Raw genomic sequence first — 17,699 nt, forward strand, 5'->3', positions numbered from 1 at the left:
CCTTCCTGGATAGTGAGATAAACAAAATACTTATCCATGGAGCCCTCATCTAATACCTATTGGAAACAGAAGCAAACACCCATACTTAAACACTGCTTCAAACTAGAATCCAGATGCAGAGGGAGAGGACAAGACCAGGCTGCAGAAACACATAGAGAGAACTGACCTGACAAGGAGGGGCTAATGGGGCCCAGACTGATATCTGGGAATCCAGCATGGGACTGACTCAGGTCTCCCTGAATATGGTTCTCAGCTAGAAGGACTGAGCAGTCTAAGGGACCTCAGACAGTGGAACCAGTGTGTATCTCTGGTGCACAAAAGGATCTTATGAACACATCCCCCATGGAGGGATAACTACCTTAACCTAGAGATACGTGAGAAGTCCTAGTCCCTACTACAAATGACTTGACAGATTTACATGACCCCACCTGGATGGCATTGCCCTACACATGGAATTGGGGTGGGAGGATGTTAGAGGAGGGTGGTCAGGGTGCATGTGAGGGGGCAGAGAGGGTAAAAGTGAGGGATGTAGGGAGGGAGGGAGGGAGAGGGAACTGGGATCGACATGTAAAATAATAACTTAAATAAAAGAAATTAAATTAAAAAATATTTCAAGTAATGTTGACCGTTAATGTAAAATAGGATTTTATGCAACCTTTACAAAATCTGAATGCAGGAAGAATTTAATGACATCATATAAAATTCGTATTTTATACATTGACATGAAAATATAATGCTACATGAGGAAGAACAAACTTGACTTCTCTTACCTGAAATTGTGATTATGAACATGTGAATGAATAAAACAGTAAGCCAGGAGACTTTATTATTTCTGAATTTGTCAATGAATTTTACATATATAAAACAATTTACTTTGTCCTGAAGTGTCTCTTTCAGAATGTGTCTAACTAAATTATTAGTTTTAGTGTAACTAAAATATTTAGTCAGAAGAGTATTGTTAAATAATTAAACATTATTTTATTGTTTCAAATAATTTTTGATAGACATTGAGACTTAGAAAGAAAAGATTTATTTATTTAGTATTTATACAGCTTTCTGCCTCCATGTGTCCATGCAAGCCAGAAGAGGGTATCAGATCTCATTACATGTGGTTGTGAGCCACCATATGGTTGCTGGGAATTAATGTTCAGGACCTTATTAAGAGCAATTTGTGCTCTTAACCTCTGAGTTAGCTCTCCAGCTCCTATTGTGGCTTTTTGTTAAATAATCTTCAGACCAGTGACAGTGGCATTAATAAATGCTGCTTTTGTTTGTCTGTTATGCTAGGGCTGAATCTATTCAGTCTTGTGAAATTAACCTTTTTGTAACACACTACCAGTGACTATTTGAAGAGGGAATTAGAAGAAATAGTTTGCTAGGAATTAGTATCATCCTGTGGATAAAATTCAAAATCATAAGGGTACAAAACTTGCATCAGTATGTCTTTAATATTATTTATTCTATTAATTTAGTTATGTTTCCTAGTAAGCTGCTACTATCATTGTGTTTCTCCCTGCTGTTGATTTGGAAGTTTTATTGCTAATCATGTTTGACTAATTTTACCATTGCTATTATTGAATTTGCTATGTTGGAGAGTCTAGTAAAACTGCTTTGTTATTGATGTGGCATTATCACAATTTACATGGCTGCAAATTTGACTTTTGCAAAGGCAAATGCTTTCAGAATATGGAATGACAAGTAGCAAAAAGTGACTCATGACAATTCAAAATTTGAAATGAAGCTCTTAAAAATATAATCTGGATTTTAATGATTGCTTTCTTGTTATCTTGTCCATTTCATAGTTTTTCATTAGTTCAGCACCAAAGGTGATCCATGATGTTTAAAATTTATGTCACTTCATTTTCATAGTAGGAGCTCATTTCAATTCCACAACCAGAAGAGTTTGAATGAACAGAAATGTTCTCAGTGAAAAAGAACAATGCTTAACAAATTAGAGCTGACAGTCAAACCACAACAAAGAAGTTTCTAAGATTATCATTTTCTGACCAAAGAATTATATGCATTGAGGTTCAATTATCTACAATGAAGAAAAACTGTTAGTTCAATTACAAATGGAAAAAATAAAATTCTTCCCTTGCTTCTTTAATGACATGGAAAGCTCATTGATGCACATGCTTAATGTGATGTCCTGTGCAAATCTTGTACATTTTAAGAGTTGAAACTGACATCCATTTAATTGTAGCCCAATGAGTATTTAAACACAAAGAGACACCCTCAAGGCCAGAAATTCCTGAATAGATGTTCTACAAGTATTAAGAGAACACAGATTGCAGCCTAGGCTACTATATCCTGCAAAACTCACAATCATTATAGATGGAGAAAACAAGATATTTAATGACAAAACCAGATTTTCCCAATATGTATCTACAAATCTAGTCCTACAGAAAGTATTGGAAAGAAAACTCCAATCCAAGAAAGGTACCTATGCCCACAAAAATGTAGGCAACAGATAATCCAACTACACCAGAAACCAAGGGTAAAGCAGAAGTAATATATTCACAATACCTCTGTCAACAACAAACCTAAATTAAACAAGCATCAACAAACAATGGTCCTTACTCACCCTTAACATTAATGGACTTAACTCATCTACAAAAAGATACAGACTAACAGAATGGATACGAAGAGTGAATCCATCCTTCTGCTGCATTCAAGAAACACATTTAAGCTTCAAAGATAGACATTACCTCAGGGTAAAGGGTTGGGAAAAGATTTTCCAATCAAATGGAACTAAATAGCAAGCAGGCGTGGCTATCCTAATATCTAACATGGTAGACCTCAAACCAAAATTAATCAAAAGAGATGAAGACTGTCATATTCATATTCATCTCAGGAGAAATCCATCAACACAAAGTCTCAGTTCTGAACATCTACGCCCCTAATACAAAGGCACCCACATTCGTAAAAGAAACACTACTAAAATTCAAAGCTCATATAAAACCTCACACATTTATAGTGGGAGACTTCAATACACCACTCTCAACACTAGACAGGACCACAAATCAGAAACTCAACAAAGAAACAAAAAAACTAACAGACGTTATGTCTCAACTGGGGTTAACAGACATCTATAGAACATTCAATCCAAAGACAAACGAATATACCTTCATTTTTGATCCACATGGAACCCTCTCTAAAATCGAACACATACTAGGTGGAATAACAAACCTCAACAGATACAAGAGAATAGGAATAGTACCCTGTATCTTATCAGACCACCATGCTTTAAAATTGGAATTCAACAACAACACAAATATCAGAAAAACTGCAAACTCATGGAAACTGAACAACATGCAATTGCACCACACCTGGGTCAAAGAAGAAATAAAGAAAGAAATTAAGGACTTTCTAATATTCAATGAGAATGAGGACACAACATACCCGAACTTATGGGACACCTTGAAAGCAGTGCTATGAGGGAAGTTCATTGCATTAAGTTCCCATATGAAGAAATCAGAGAATAGTCACATAAAAGAAATAACAGAGAAACTGAAAGCCTTAGAACAGAGGAAGCGAACTCACCCCTTAGGAGTAGACAGCAGGAAAAAATAAACTTGAGGGCTGAAATCAACAAAATAGAAACCAGGAAAACAATACAAAAAAATCAATGCAATGAAGAGTTGCTTTTTCTGGGAAAATCAACAAGATAAACAAACCTTTATCTAAATTAACAAAGAAGCAGAGAGTGAACATTAAAATTAACAAAATCAGAAACAAAAAGGGGAAATAACAATGGACACAGAGGAAATCCAGACAATTTTCAGGTCATACTTTGAAAATCTGTATTCCACAATAATTGAAAATTCAAAGGAAATGGACAAATTTCTAGAGAACTATCTCTTACTAAAATTAAATCAGGAACAAAAAAACAACTTAAATAGACCTACAACCCACAATGAAATATAAGCAGGCATCGAAAGCAGTCCAACCAAAAAAAGCCCAGAGCCAGTTGGCTTCAGTGCAGAATTCTACCAGAAATTCAAGGCAGAACTAATACCAATACTCCTCAAATTTTTCCACAAATAGAAACAGAAGGTTCCATATCACACTCTTTCTATGAGGCCACAATAATCTTGGTATGCAAGCCTCACAAAGACACAACTAAGAAAGAAAACTACTGACCAATATCCCTGACAAACATTGATGCAAAAAATACTCAATAAAATACTGGAAAACAGAATCCAAGAATACATTAGAGAAATCATCCAACATGATGAAGTAGCTTTCATCCCTGGATTTCAGGGATGGTTTAATCTAATACCATGATCCACCATATAAACAAACTGAAAAAGAAAAAATCATATGATCATCTCCCTAAATTCGGAAAAAGCCTTCGACAAAATTCAACACCCTTTCAGGATCAAGGTCTTGGACAGATCAGGGATAACAGGAACATTCCTAAACATAATAAGAACAATATACAGGAAACCAACAGCCAATATCAAACTAAATTGAGAAAAACTTAATGTGATTCCTCTAAAATCAGGAACAAGACAAGGCTGCCCTCTCTCTTGGTATCTCTTCAATATTGTACTTGAAGTTCTAGCTAAATATATAAGACAAAAAAAGGAGACAAAGGGGATCCAAATTGGAAAGGAAGAAGTCAAACGGTCTCTATTTGTAGATGAGAAGACAGTTTAATGACTCTACCAGGTCACTCCTACAGGTGATAACACATTCAGCAAACTAGCAGGATACAAAATAAACTAAAGAAAAAAAAATCAGTAGTCCTACTTTTTTCAGAAGACAAAGAGACAGAGAAACAAATCAGAGAAACATCACCCTTTACAAAGGCCACAAGCAACATAAAACATCTTGGTGTAATGCTTACCAAACAAGTAAAAGACCTATATAATAAGAACTTTGTGGCTCTAAAGAAAGAAATTAAAGAACATACCAGAAAATGGAAAGTTATCCCATGCTCTTGGATAGGTAGGATAAACATAATAAAAATGGCAATCTTGACAAAAGCAATCTACAGATTCAATGCACTCCCCATTTAAATCCCACCACAATTCCTCACTGACCTGGAAAGGATAATAATCAACTTTATATGGAAAAACAAAAGACCCAGGAGAGCCAAAACAACCCTGTGCAATAAAAGAACTTCAGGAAGCTTCCAGATACAGAGAGAGAGTATAAGACTAGGTTGCAGAAACACATGAAGACCTCTGTCCTGAACAAGGAGGAGCTAATGGGCCTCCAGACTGATAGCTTGGAAGCCAGCATGGGACTGACTCAGGTCGCCCTGAATATGCGTCTCAGACAGAAGGACAGAGCAGTCTAAGGGACCTCAGACAGTGGAGCCAGGATGTATCCCTGGTGCACATAAGGACCTTGTGAACATATCCCCCATGGAGGGATAACTGCCTTAACCTAGGGCCAGGAGAGAAGCCCTAGTCACTACTTCACATGACCTGTCAGATCTACATGACCCCAACTGGATGGCATTCCCCTACATATGGAATTCAGGTGGGCAGATGGGGGGGTGGTAAGGGTGTATGTGAGACGGCAGAGAGGGAAAAGGGAGGGAGGGCAGAAAGGAGGGAAAGAGGGAGGGAGGGAGCGTGAACTGGGATGGACATGTAAAATAATAAATGAAATTTAAAAAAAAGCTTTGACTCCAAAATTTTAGTTCAAGGACAAGTTACTGGAGAAAAGTATTTCTATTTTTGTTTCTACAGAAAATGAAAAGCTGTGGATTCCTTCCAGACTAATGTGGTTTGATCAAGCCATACTGCCTGAAACAGAGTACCAGGTGATCCTACATTCAAAACAGTTGGATAAAGCAGCCTTGCAATCTACAGTCAGGTTTTCTGCATCTTCTTAGAATCCCCCATGACAGCACCCCTTACCAACAGGAATTAGTTTGGAAACGACGATGCTGATATTCCCAAATATTGTCTATAAATTTGTTTTCATTTAAATGGACTTGGTTATATAAAATAAATAAACACAAGGAGACCCAGTCTCGCTGATAGTCTGCCTTGTATTTCTCTAGACTCTGAAACCTAGAAGTTGGGTGATGGTTTGTAACTACATGTTAATAGATCTGTTGCCTTTCTATTTCTGACATTACAGATAGTAATACATCTAGAAATTGTTTATGTGTACACATACATAATAATTTTCTTTCATTGGGAAATGAACTTGTACATACTGTTATGAGAACTGGGTAGGATCACAACAAAGAATGTTGAGCTTTGACAGCCTGCCTACAAAAACAATGCTGATAGTTCTAATTGACTGCTCACAAAGTGACACATATTTTCAAATGATATTTTCTAAAAGATAAAATTAATGAAGCTTCGTTTAGTGATATAATTGGAGAGTAATGTGTTACAATATGGTAAGATACAAAGAATTGAACTGGCCTCTTTATAGTTTCTTAGTGTGTGTGATAAAATATGTGTTCCCATAAAAGTAATTTCCTTACCCTTAAGTGTTAATAAGCCTAGCAACCATCTTCACACTGATAGAATCATTTAGTAAATTATTTCTAATTAATAGAAGTGACAAATTTGGTTTCATGGTTAGAGCTTAGGGGAGCTTTCTTTCATCTTTCTCTTTTTTAATGGTGTGTTATAGGGACAGCCAGTAGACATCATGCCATGAAATTCAAGAAGTCCCATGAATAGATTCAAGTGGCAAAGGAAATAAAGACCCCTGTCTATACCAACAATTACCTGAGGACTCATGTGAACAATAACAAGGGAGTGGACACCAGAGAAATTTTAAACTCTGGAATAATATATTAATGCCTCTTGTTTTGTGCCAATGTTTTTAAAGGAAATTTGTTATTGAGAAACAGATTTTTCTAGAGCATCTATTATTGGCATCATTTTCCTCCTAGGTTCCTTTGACTTCTTATGCTACTCTTTTAGGTGCAGGGATACCTCATGCAGAGCTGCAGATGGATACCTTTGGGGGGAAAGCAAACCACCACTGTGCTCCATATGACTCCTGTTGAAGCCTACTGAAATGCATGTCACATATTGCCCCTGCTGGCTGCCCTACCCAGCCAGATTGTTTTAAATTAAAGCTTTTTTCCCCCTACAATATATCATCAGGGAATTATACTTACTTGTTATAAAGCACTTGGAACCTGATGTCTGTCGAAGACTCATCACACAATCACAACACAGTCTTTATTTCACAAATCCCCAATCTCCTGTATCTTGTCCTTTGTATATGTGTGATTATTTTAACTCCCAAAATTTGCAAATGAACTCCCATACAAAATGCCATTCTGCAGCAATACATTTACCCCTAATAAGTAGGAAATGTATTGCTAGTTTACAACTTTAGCTATACCTACATGTATTTATGTATATTAACAAATGAAGCAAGTGTTTTTCAGCATTATTTTGTATAAAGCTATCTATATTTCCCTTCGAAGAGACTTATAATCTGATGAGCCTCAAACACTATATTGGAGATATATATCCTATCTTTTATAGGACAACACATCATAGTAACAACAGCCAAAAGCAGTGTATTAGAAATAACAGAAATGGGAGGCCCTGCTTGTGTGTTGTCTCCATCATCATATCCACATTTTTCATAGTGATTGTCAGGGAATGCTGACTTTTCTTAGAGTGATTCTTCAACTCAGTTCTGATTAAAAGGCACATAGTAAATGATCAGAATAACTACTTCAAATAATTTTATTAAATATATTTGTTACTTAGATTGTACCAAAATATTTTAGCAGTCCCTGATAGTTAAGAAAACAATACCTTTCACTGTATGAAATATGTCTGTAAAGGAAAATACATAGTTTGAGTCAATTGAACAATTGTTTTATTATAAACTTGGCATTCTTTCTCTGACATATATTTCCATAAAAGTATCTGATATCATTTCCATAATTAAACAGGAAGTTTTAACCAGAGTCTATAAACACAGTCAATAGAGATGAAAGCCCATCACTACATGTATCTGTAAACAAATTATGTCTTTTGCTTTCTTGCTGTCCTATTTCAAGTTTTGTCCATTAATTCATTCTATTTAATGCTATATTTCAGTTTTAAATAAGGTGACATAGTATAATTTTCATATTTCTTAAATGGTATGTTAATAGAAATATATATATGTGCTATTTTAAATTTATTTAGTGTAATTGCAAGATGAATTTTAGAACTGATTTCAGTTGCTTTTCAATTCGACATCATACATAAAATTAGTCTAAATAGATACAAATAACTTTTTAAAAGATAGAATTGCAAAATTACACCTTTACACTCTCATGTTAGAAGGTGTTGAAATGTTTTTTTATTTTCTATTATAGGTCTCAGATAAACATTTATTCAACTTTTTACGTACTCTTTCCCCAGAAAATTCCAAATAATATATAACTCAATTTATAGGTAATATTTCATAACTAAACATTTAATTCACCAAATGCTGGCTCCAATAATGACTTTGATAGTACCATTGCTTCCTGTATTTATGAAACAATATTAAGATGATATTAGTTCATCTCTTAATTAATGAATGAAATAAAATAAATGTAGTCCAATGGTTGGGACTGAGTAATGGCTCAGGGATTAGGAGTACTTGCTTCTTTTGCAGAAGATGTAGGTTCAGCTGTGAATACTCATATCAGGCAACTTGCAACCGTATGTAACTTCAGTTACAAGGATCTGACTACTTCTTCTGTCTTCTGAAAAGTTCCTGTATACATGTATTGAAAATATATATACTCAGCCATAAACACACACATGCATACACACAGAAAGACAGACACACACATACACACACACACACACACACACACACACACACACACACTAAATTAAGCAAATTTAAAAAATAATAAGCTGTCGTTCACTAATCAAAAAGAAAGCATTATTTGAGGTAATGTGAAATGTAAAGATTATATTGGCTAAGTTTAAAAATACCACAATGTTGGTAAGTCTTATTCATGTCCTATAGGACCTCAATAACTAATTAAAAATACATTGTTTTAAATGAAAAAGATGATAATTCTTGAAATATTCAGGTAACCAAAATGTATACACATTAGTACATGTATAGATTTATGTATGTATACAGTGACTCAATATGAATGTAAGAGTTCTCCATATCTAATAAAACTTTGGCCATATTGTTCCATTGTAAATGGTATATAATAAATAGGACAGCACCATTAATATAAAAGTATACTTGCTGATTTTCTCATCACAACAGAAAGGAGTAGTATAATCTCCAGTAGCATCTTTAGACAATATTCTACCATTAGTGTGCTTCTCTATAGACTCTTACAGACCTTTCTACTGTATTAGTTTTATGTGAAAATAACTATTACCCTGTATCATCATATCAAAAGACATTATTTATACTTTATGATAAGTATATGCCTCCTTAAATATTATTTCCAAAGATGAATTATAAAGACAATATGATTGTGATTAGGAATATCTTCCCTCAGCATTTTTGTATGATGAACAAATATGATTCATATTTTATATTTGATTATACACACATACACACACACACGCACACACCCTTCTTCAAACATGTATGAAAGCATAGACATCCACAATTATATACCCTCCTGTTCAAAATAATTCATTATCATTGCAGTTTGCTAATACAGCCATGTTTGGAAGGACAGTCAGGTCATCCCAGATGCAGACATATGTAATTATCTTTCATGGGTGATCAGTCACAGAATTAAAGAGTATACAGAAATGTTTTTTAGAGTTCTCCATAGAGAATGTCCAGGCCCTATCAATTGCCTAGAAGTACATCTAATTGTCATGCACTGCTGAGCATTATCTTATTTTTTTCCCATGGAAATCAATAATGGCCTCTGTGGGATCCTAGATTTGAGTTTTAATATGTTTAGACAATAACTGTCTGTGTAGCAGAATTATGCAAAGAGGTAAACATATTTTGAATCAATCAACATCTAGATTACCAGTTTAGTTTATTGAATTTTGAGCCTTTGTTTTTCTGTTAAATAGAGCAAAAATTTAAAAAGTTAATAAATATTCTGAAAATGCTTTCAGGATGGATTTTTATCCTCATTAAAATTATTTACAAAAACTAAATGGATCTAAAAAATTTACACTTGTCCCTCTTGTTCATTGAGAATTTTTCCCATTTTATACTTAGATGGTATGTATATTACCTATATAACAAAAATATATTGTATAATCATTCATTAACCACTTTTAATCACAGCAGATTATAATGTCAACATATGTGTACCTTTCATTTCAAATCATGTAAAATAAAAGTAAAATTGACTTGTAATCTGTGTGTAGAATCTAAAATACCAATGTTAATTGAGAGTAGATGATGCAGATCCATAAAATTGATAGAATATTAAATGCTTCATTTCTGACAGTGTTAAGTGCCTATATGAATTATTTCAAAATATGAAACAGAATATCAATATACTATTAAAAACAAGCATCCCAAATCTCCCTGAAATCATATAATATTGTAAACTCTATGAATCTTGAATTACTGCAAAGGGAGTTCAAATAAAGAGAAGGATTATAAACACCTAGCAAAATGTCTTCTAATATGAACATTTATACATAGCTATAGATTATTGTTTTGAAAGCTTGACAAAACATAGGTGTTTTGGTACAGGCCTATGATCAAGCTTCTTTGGGGGCTGTGACAGAAGGATCAGTAGATCAAGGTCTTTAAGGACTAGAGAGTGACCTCAAAGCACATGGAATACTTCAGTGATACTCTGTCTAAAAATAAAAGGTAACAAGAAGAAAGGGATGTGTCAGTGCTATACTACTTGCCTAACATGCACAAATACTGACTTTTTAAAAATCTGGATTAAGCATTCAAAATTTACTACACGTTATCTGTATCCATTCAACCTGCTTGATTGAGAAAATTGATTGAGAAAATTTTAATATGAAGAACATAATATAAGAATAAAAATGTCCCACTTATTTGATTTTGGCACTTCATTTTCAAAGAAAGGTTCACAGGGATATTGTTTGATTAAATGGATTCTAGGAAATATTAGTTTTATATTTATATGGTGACCCAAGTTTAGAATTTAAGTCAGCTTCTAGAAATCAAACTACTTAAAAAAAATAAGCATTGCTTATTTCAAATCATGATATTAAAGCCTTAGACAACATTTAAGAATGTATTTATTTCTTATTTCAGATGAGATGGAGTAAATGCTAGAATGGTTATATGGGATCCAAGAGTCAATATTCATTTCAGATAAGAATTAGTTCAATGAAAAATATTAGGATAGAGGTATATAACGAAGCGAAGCACAACTTTAGTAATTTATAATGATTTTCATGTCCAATACACATGGTTGAGTATATGATATCTACTTATCCCTATAGGTGGACACAAGATATGAAGCAAATGAAGCTAATAAGAAATGGCCTCTTCAAACTTAGAAGCTTCAGCAAGGCAAAGGACACAGTGGACAAGACCAAACGGCAGCCCACAGACTGAGAAAATATTTTCACCAATCCTATATCCATCAAAGGGCTGATCTCCAAAATGTAAAAAGAACTCAAGAAACTAGTCAACAAAACACAAAATAAACCTATTTAAAAATGGGTACAGAACTGAAGAAAGAATTCTCAATAGAGGAAATCAAAAAAGCTGAAAGACACTTAAGTACTCCACATCCTTAGCTATCAGGGAAATTCAAATCAAAACAACTTTGAGATACCATCTTACTCCTGCCAGAATGGCTAAATTAGAAACACCAATGATGACTCATGCTGAAAAGGATGTGGAGAAAGGGGAACACTCCTCCACTGCTGGTGGGAGTGTAATCTCATACAGCCATTTTGTAGATCAGTATGGCAGAATTAGTTTACCACAGGACACAGCACTCCCCCTCTTAGGCATATACCCAAATGTTCCACATCCATGCAACAAAGACATCTGTTCAACTATGTTCACAGAAGCACTTTTTATAATAGCAAGATCCTGGAAGAAACCTAGATGCACCTCAACTGAAGAATGGATAATGAAGATGTGGTATATCTACACAATGGAATACTACTCTGCAGAAAAAAAAATCACAGTATCTTGAAATTCGCAGGCAAGTGGATGGCACTTGAAGAAACCATCCTGAATGAGGTAACCCAGTCACAAAAACAGGAACATAGTATGCACTCACTCATATATGGATTTTAGACCTAGATCAAAGAATCACCAGCCTATAATTCATACCACCATAGAAACTAGGATACAAGTTGTACTATAAGAGCTTGATATAATGTCTCTCACAGAAGAGGGAAGAGACAAGTCCCCCAGAGCACAGGGGAAGTGGGGGGGCAGCTAATAGAGAGAGAAGTAGGAGAAAACCAGGGGGAAGAAAGGAAAACATGTGTGACCAGGAAGATTGAGCTCTGTTAGGAATAGAAGACAGGAGAAAGAGAGAGAGAGAGAGAGAGAGAGAGAGAGAGAGAGAGAGAGAGAGAGACTTAAAGGAGGGAGCCAATATTGGTTTGAAGATGAAATTGAACACACAGAAAGTTTTAGGGAACTACAAGACTGCCACCAACTAACAATTTCAGCTTCAGTGGAAAGTCTACCATAAATGCCTTTCCTGGATATTGAGATCAACAACTAACTTATCCATGGATCCCTCATCTAATACCTGTTGGAAACAGGAGCAAAGACCCATACATAAACACTGAGTCAAACTAGAACCGAGATGCAGATGGAGAGAAGACCAGGCTGCAGAAACACATAGGGACAGCTTACCTGAACAAAGAGGAGCTAATGGCCCCCAGACTGATAGCTGGGAATCCAGCATGGGACTGACTCAGGCCCCACTGAATATGGGTCTCAGCCAGAAGGACTGAGCAGTCTAAGTATCCTTAGACAGTGGAGCCAGGATGTATCTCTGGTACACAAAAGGACCTTGCTAATACATTCCCCATGGAGGGATAAATGCCTTAACCTAGGGACAGGAGAGAAGCCCTAGTCCCTACTTCACATGACCTGTAAGATCTACATGACCCGAACTTGATGGCATTCCCCTACACATGGAATTCGGGTGGGGGATAGGAGGGGAGGGTGGCTAGGGTGCATGTGAGAGGGCAGAGATGGTAAAGTGAGTGAGTGAGTGAGGGAGGGAGGGAGAGGGTACTATGTCAACATGTAAAATAATAAATTAAAAAAAATGCTTTGACTCTAAAATTTAAGTTGAAGGACAAGTTACTGGGGAAAAGGATTTCTAATTTTGTTTCCACAGAAAATGAAAAGCAGTGGATTCCTTCCAGACTAATGTGGATTGATCAAGCCAGACCGCTTGAAACAGAGTACCAGGCGATCCTATATTCAAAACTTCTGGACAAAGCAGCCTTACAGACTACAACCAGGATTTCTGCATCTTCTTACAATCCCCCATGACAGTGCACCTTACCAGCAGTAAGTAGTTTAAAAAGAACAATGCCCAAATTCCCAAATATTGTCTATAAATGTTTGTTTTCATTTAAATGGACTTGGTTATAAAATAAATAAATAAATAAATAAATATTAAAAAGAAAAGAAATGGTACAAAAGGATGAGCAACAGGAAAATGGCATTCTACTAAAGTAAAACAAGGCAAAGGAATTTTCTAATCTAAACTGGGTGTTGTAGGCAGGATAAATAAAACCAAATAAGACAAATACTGATGAAAATTCTGGACATTTAATGGTCTTTCTTTAAAGAGTACAACTCCAACTTCAATACACCACTCTCAACACTAGACAGGACCACAAATCAGAAACTCAACAAAGAAACAAAAGAATTAACAGAAGTTATGTCTCAACTGGGGCTAACAGACATCTATAGAACATTCCATCCAAAGATAAAAGAATATACCTTCTTCTGCTCCACATGGAACCTTCTCTAAAATCGACCACATACTAGGAGACATAACAAACCTCAACAGATACAAGAGAATAGAAATAGTCCCCTGTATCTTATCGGACCACCATGCTTTAAAATTGGAATTCAACAACAATACAAATAGCAGAAAACCTGCAAACTCATGGAAACTTAACAATGTGCAATTGCACCACTCCTGGGTCAAAGAAGAAATAAAGAAAGAAATTAAAGACTTTCTAATATTCAACGAGAATGAGGATACAACATACCCGAACTTATGGGACACCTTGAAAGCAGTGCTACGAGGGAAGTTCATTGCACTAAGTGCCCATATGAAGAAAACAGAGGATAGTCACATAAATGAATTAACAGCGCAACTGAAAACCTTAGAACAGAGAGAAGCGAATTCACCCCGCAGGAGCAGACGCCAGGAAATAATCAACTTGAGGGCTGAAATCAACAAAATAGAAACCAGGAAAACAATACAAAAAATCAATGCAACAAAGAGTTGGTTTTTTGAGAAAATCAACAAGATTGATAAACCTTTATCCAAATTAACGAAAAAGCAGAGACAGAACATGCAAATTAACAAAATCAGAAACGAAATGGGGAACATAACAACAGACACAGAGGAAATCCAGACAATTTTCAGGTCATACTTCGAAAATCTGTATTCCACAAAAATTGAAAATTCAAAGGAAATGGACAAGTTTCTGGATAACTATCACTTACCAAAATTAAATCAAGAACAGACAAACAACTTAAATAGACCTATAACCCGAAATGAAATAGAAGCAGTCATCGAAAGCCTTCCAACGAAAAAAAGTCCAGGGCCAGATGGATTCAGTGCAAAATTCTACCAGACATTCAAGGAAGAACTAATACCACTACTCCTCAAACTGTTCCACAAGATAGAAACAGAAGGTTTATTGCCAATCTCTTTTTATGAGGCCACAATAACTTTGGTACCCAAACCTCACAAAGACACAACTAAGAAAGAAAACTACAGACCAATATCCCTGATGAACATCGATGCAAAAATACTCAATAAAATAATGGCAAACCGAATTCAAAAATACATCAGAGAAATCATCCACCATGATCAAGTAGGCTTCATACCTGGATTGCAGGGATGGTTTAACATACGAAAATCTATCAACGTGATCCACCATATAAACAAACTGAAAAAGAAAAACCATATGATTATCTCCCTAGATGCAGAAAAAGCCTTCGATAAAATTCAACACCCTTTCATGATAAAGGTATTAGAGAGGTCAGGGATAACAGGAACATACCTAAACATAATAAGAGCAATATACAGCAAACCAACTGCCAACATCAAACTGAATGGAGAGAAACTTAAGCCAATTCCTCTAAAATCAGGAACAAGACAAGGCTGTCCTCTCTCTCCATATCTCTTCAATATCGTACTAGAAGTTCTAGCTAATGCTATAAGACAACAAAAGGAGATCAAGGGCATCCAAATTGGAAAGGAAGAAGTCAAACTGTCTCTATTTGCAGATGATATGATAGTTTACATAAGCGACCCAATAAACTCTACCAGGGAACTCCTACAGCTGATAAACACCTTCAGCAAACTAGCAGGATACAAGATAAACTCAAAAAAATCAGTAGCCCTATTTTTTTCAGACGACAAAGAGGCAGAGAAAGAAATCAGAGAAACATCACCCTTTACAATAGCCACAAGCAACATAAAGTATCTTGGTGTAACGCTTACCAAACAAGTAAAAGATCTATATAATAAGAACTTTGTGACTCTAAAGAAAGAAATTAAAGAAGATACCAGAAAATGGAAAGACCTCCCATGCTCTTGGATAGGTAGGATAAACATAGTAAAAATGGCAATCTTACCAAAAGCAATCTACAGATTCAATGCAATCCCCATTAAAATCCCACCACAATTCTTCTCCGACCTTGAAAGGATAATAATCAACTTTATATGGAAAAACAAAAGACCCAGGATAGCCAAAACAACCCTATACAATAAAAGAACATCAGGAGGCATCACCATTCCTGACTTTAAGCTCTACTACAGAGCTATAGTTCTGAAAACAGCCTGGTATTGGCATAAAAATAGACAGGTAGACCAATGGAATCGAATTGAAAATCCTGATATTAATCCACGCACCTATGAACACCTGATTTTCGACAAAACAGCTAAAATTATACAATGGGGCAAAGACAGCATCTTCAACAAATGGTGCTGGCACAATTGGATGAGGGTGTGTAGAAGACTGCAGATAGACCCATGTCTGTCGCCATGCACAAAACTCAAGTCCAAATGGATCAAAGACCTCAACATCAATCCAGCCACATTGAACCTCTTAGAAGAGAAAGTAGGAGGTACCCTTGAACAAATTGGTATAGGAGACCGCTTCTTGAACATAATTCCAGGGGCACAGACACTGAAAGAAACAATTAATAAATGGGACCTCTTCAAACTTAGAAGCTTCTGTAAGGCAAAGGACACAGTTGACAAGACCAAATGGCAGCGCACTGACTGGGAAAAGATTTTCACTAATCCTATATCCGACAAAGGGCTGACCTCCAAAATATACAAAGAACTCAAGAAACTAGTCAACAAAACACCAAATAACCCTATTAAAAAATGGGGTACAGAACTGAAGAAAGAATTCTCAATGGAGGAAATCAAAAAGGCTGAAAGACACTTAAGAAAATGCTCCACATCCTTAGCTATCAGGGAAATGCAAATCAAAACAACTTTGAGATACCATCTTACCCCTGCCAGAATGGCTAAAATTAGAAACACCAGTGATGACTTATGTTGGAGAGGATGTGGAGAAAGGGGAACACTCCTCCACTGCTGGTGGGAGTGCAAACTCATACAGCCACTTTGGAGATCAGTATGGCGGTTCCTCAGGAAAATGGGAATTAGTTTACCACAGGACCCGGCAATCCCCCTCTTAGGCATATACCCAAAGGATTCACATCAATGCAACAAAGACATCTGTTCAACTATGTTCATAGCAGCACTATTTGTAATAGCAAGAACCTGGAAGCAACCTAGATGCCCTTCAATTGAAGAATGGTTAATGAAGATGTGGCACATCTACACAATGGAATACTACTCTGCAGAAAAAAATAATGGTATCTTGAAATTCGCAGGCAAGTGGATGGCACTTGAAGAAACCATCCTGAATGAGGTAACCCAGTCACAAAAAGAGGAACACAGTATGTACTCACTCATATATGGATTTTAGACCTAGATCAAATGATCACCAGCCTATAATTCACATCACCAGAGGAAATAGGATACAAGTTGTATTCTAAGAGATTCATATAAAGTCCCTCACAGAACTGGGAAGGGACAAGTCCCCCAGACCTCAGGTATAGTGGGGGAGGACAGCTAATGGAGAGAGAAGTAGGAGAAAATGAGAGGGAGGAGAGGAAGGCATGTGCGACCAGGAGGATTGAGCCTGGTTAGGAATGGAAAATAGGAAAGAGAGAGAGAGAGACAGAGACACAGAGAGAGAACATAAAAGAGGGAGCCAATATTGGTTTGAAGATAAAGTTGAACACAAAGAAAGGTCGAGGGAACTACAAGACTGCTCCCAACTAACAATCTCAGCTTCCGTGGAAAGGCTATCATAAATGCCCTTCCCGGAGAGTGAGATCAACAACTAACTTCTCCATGGAGTCCTCAACTAATGCCTGTTGAAAACAGGAGCAAACACCCATACATAAACACTGAGTCAAACTAGAACCCAGAAGCAGATGGAGAGGACAAGACCATGCGGTAGAAGTACATAGAGACAGCTTACCTGAACAAGGAGGAGCTAAGGGCCACTAGACTGATA

The sequence above is a fragment of the Phodopus roborovskii genome, unplaced genomic scaffold (genome assembly GCF_943737965.1).
Source record: "Phodopus roborovskii unplaced genomic scaffold, PHOROB, whole genome shotgun sequence".
NCBI lineage: Eukaryota > Metazoa > Chordata > Mammalia > Rodentia > Cricetidae > Phodopus > Phodopus roborovskii.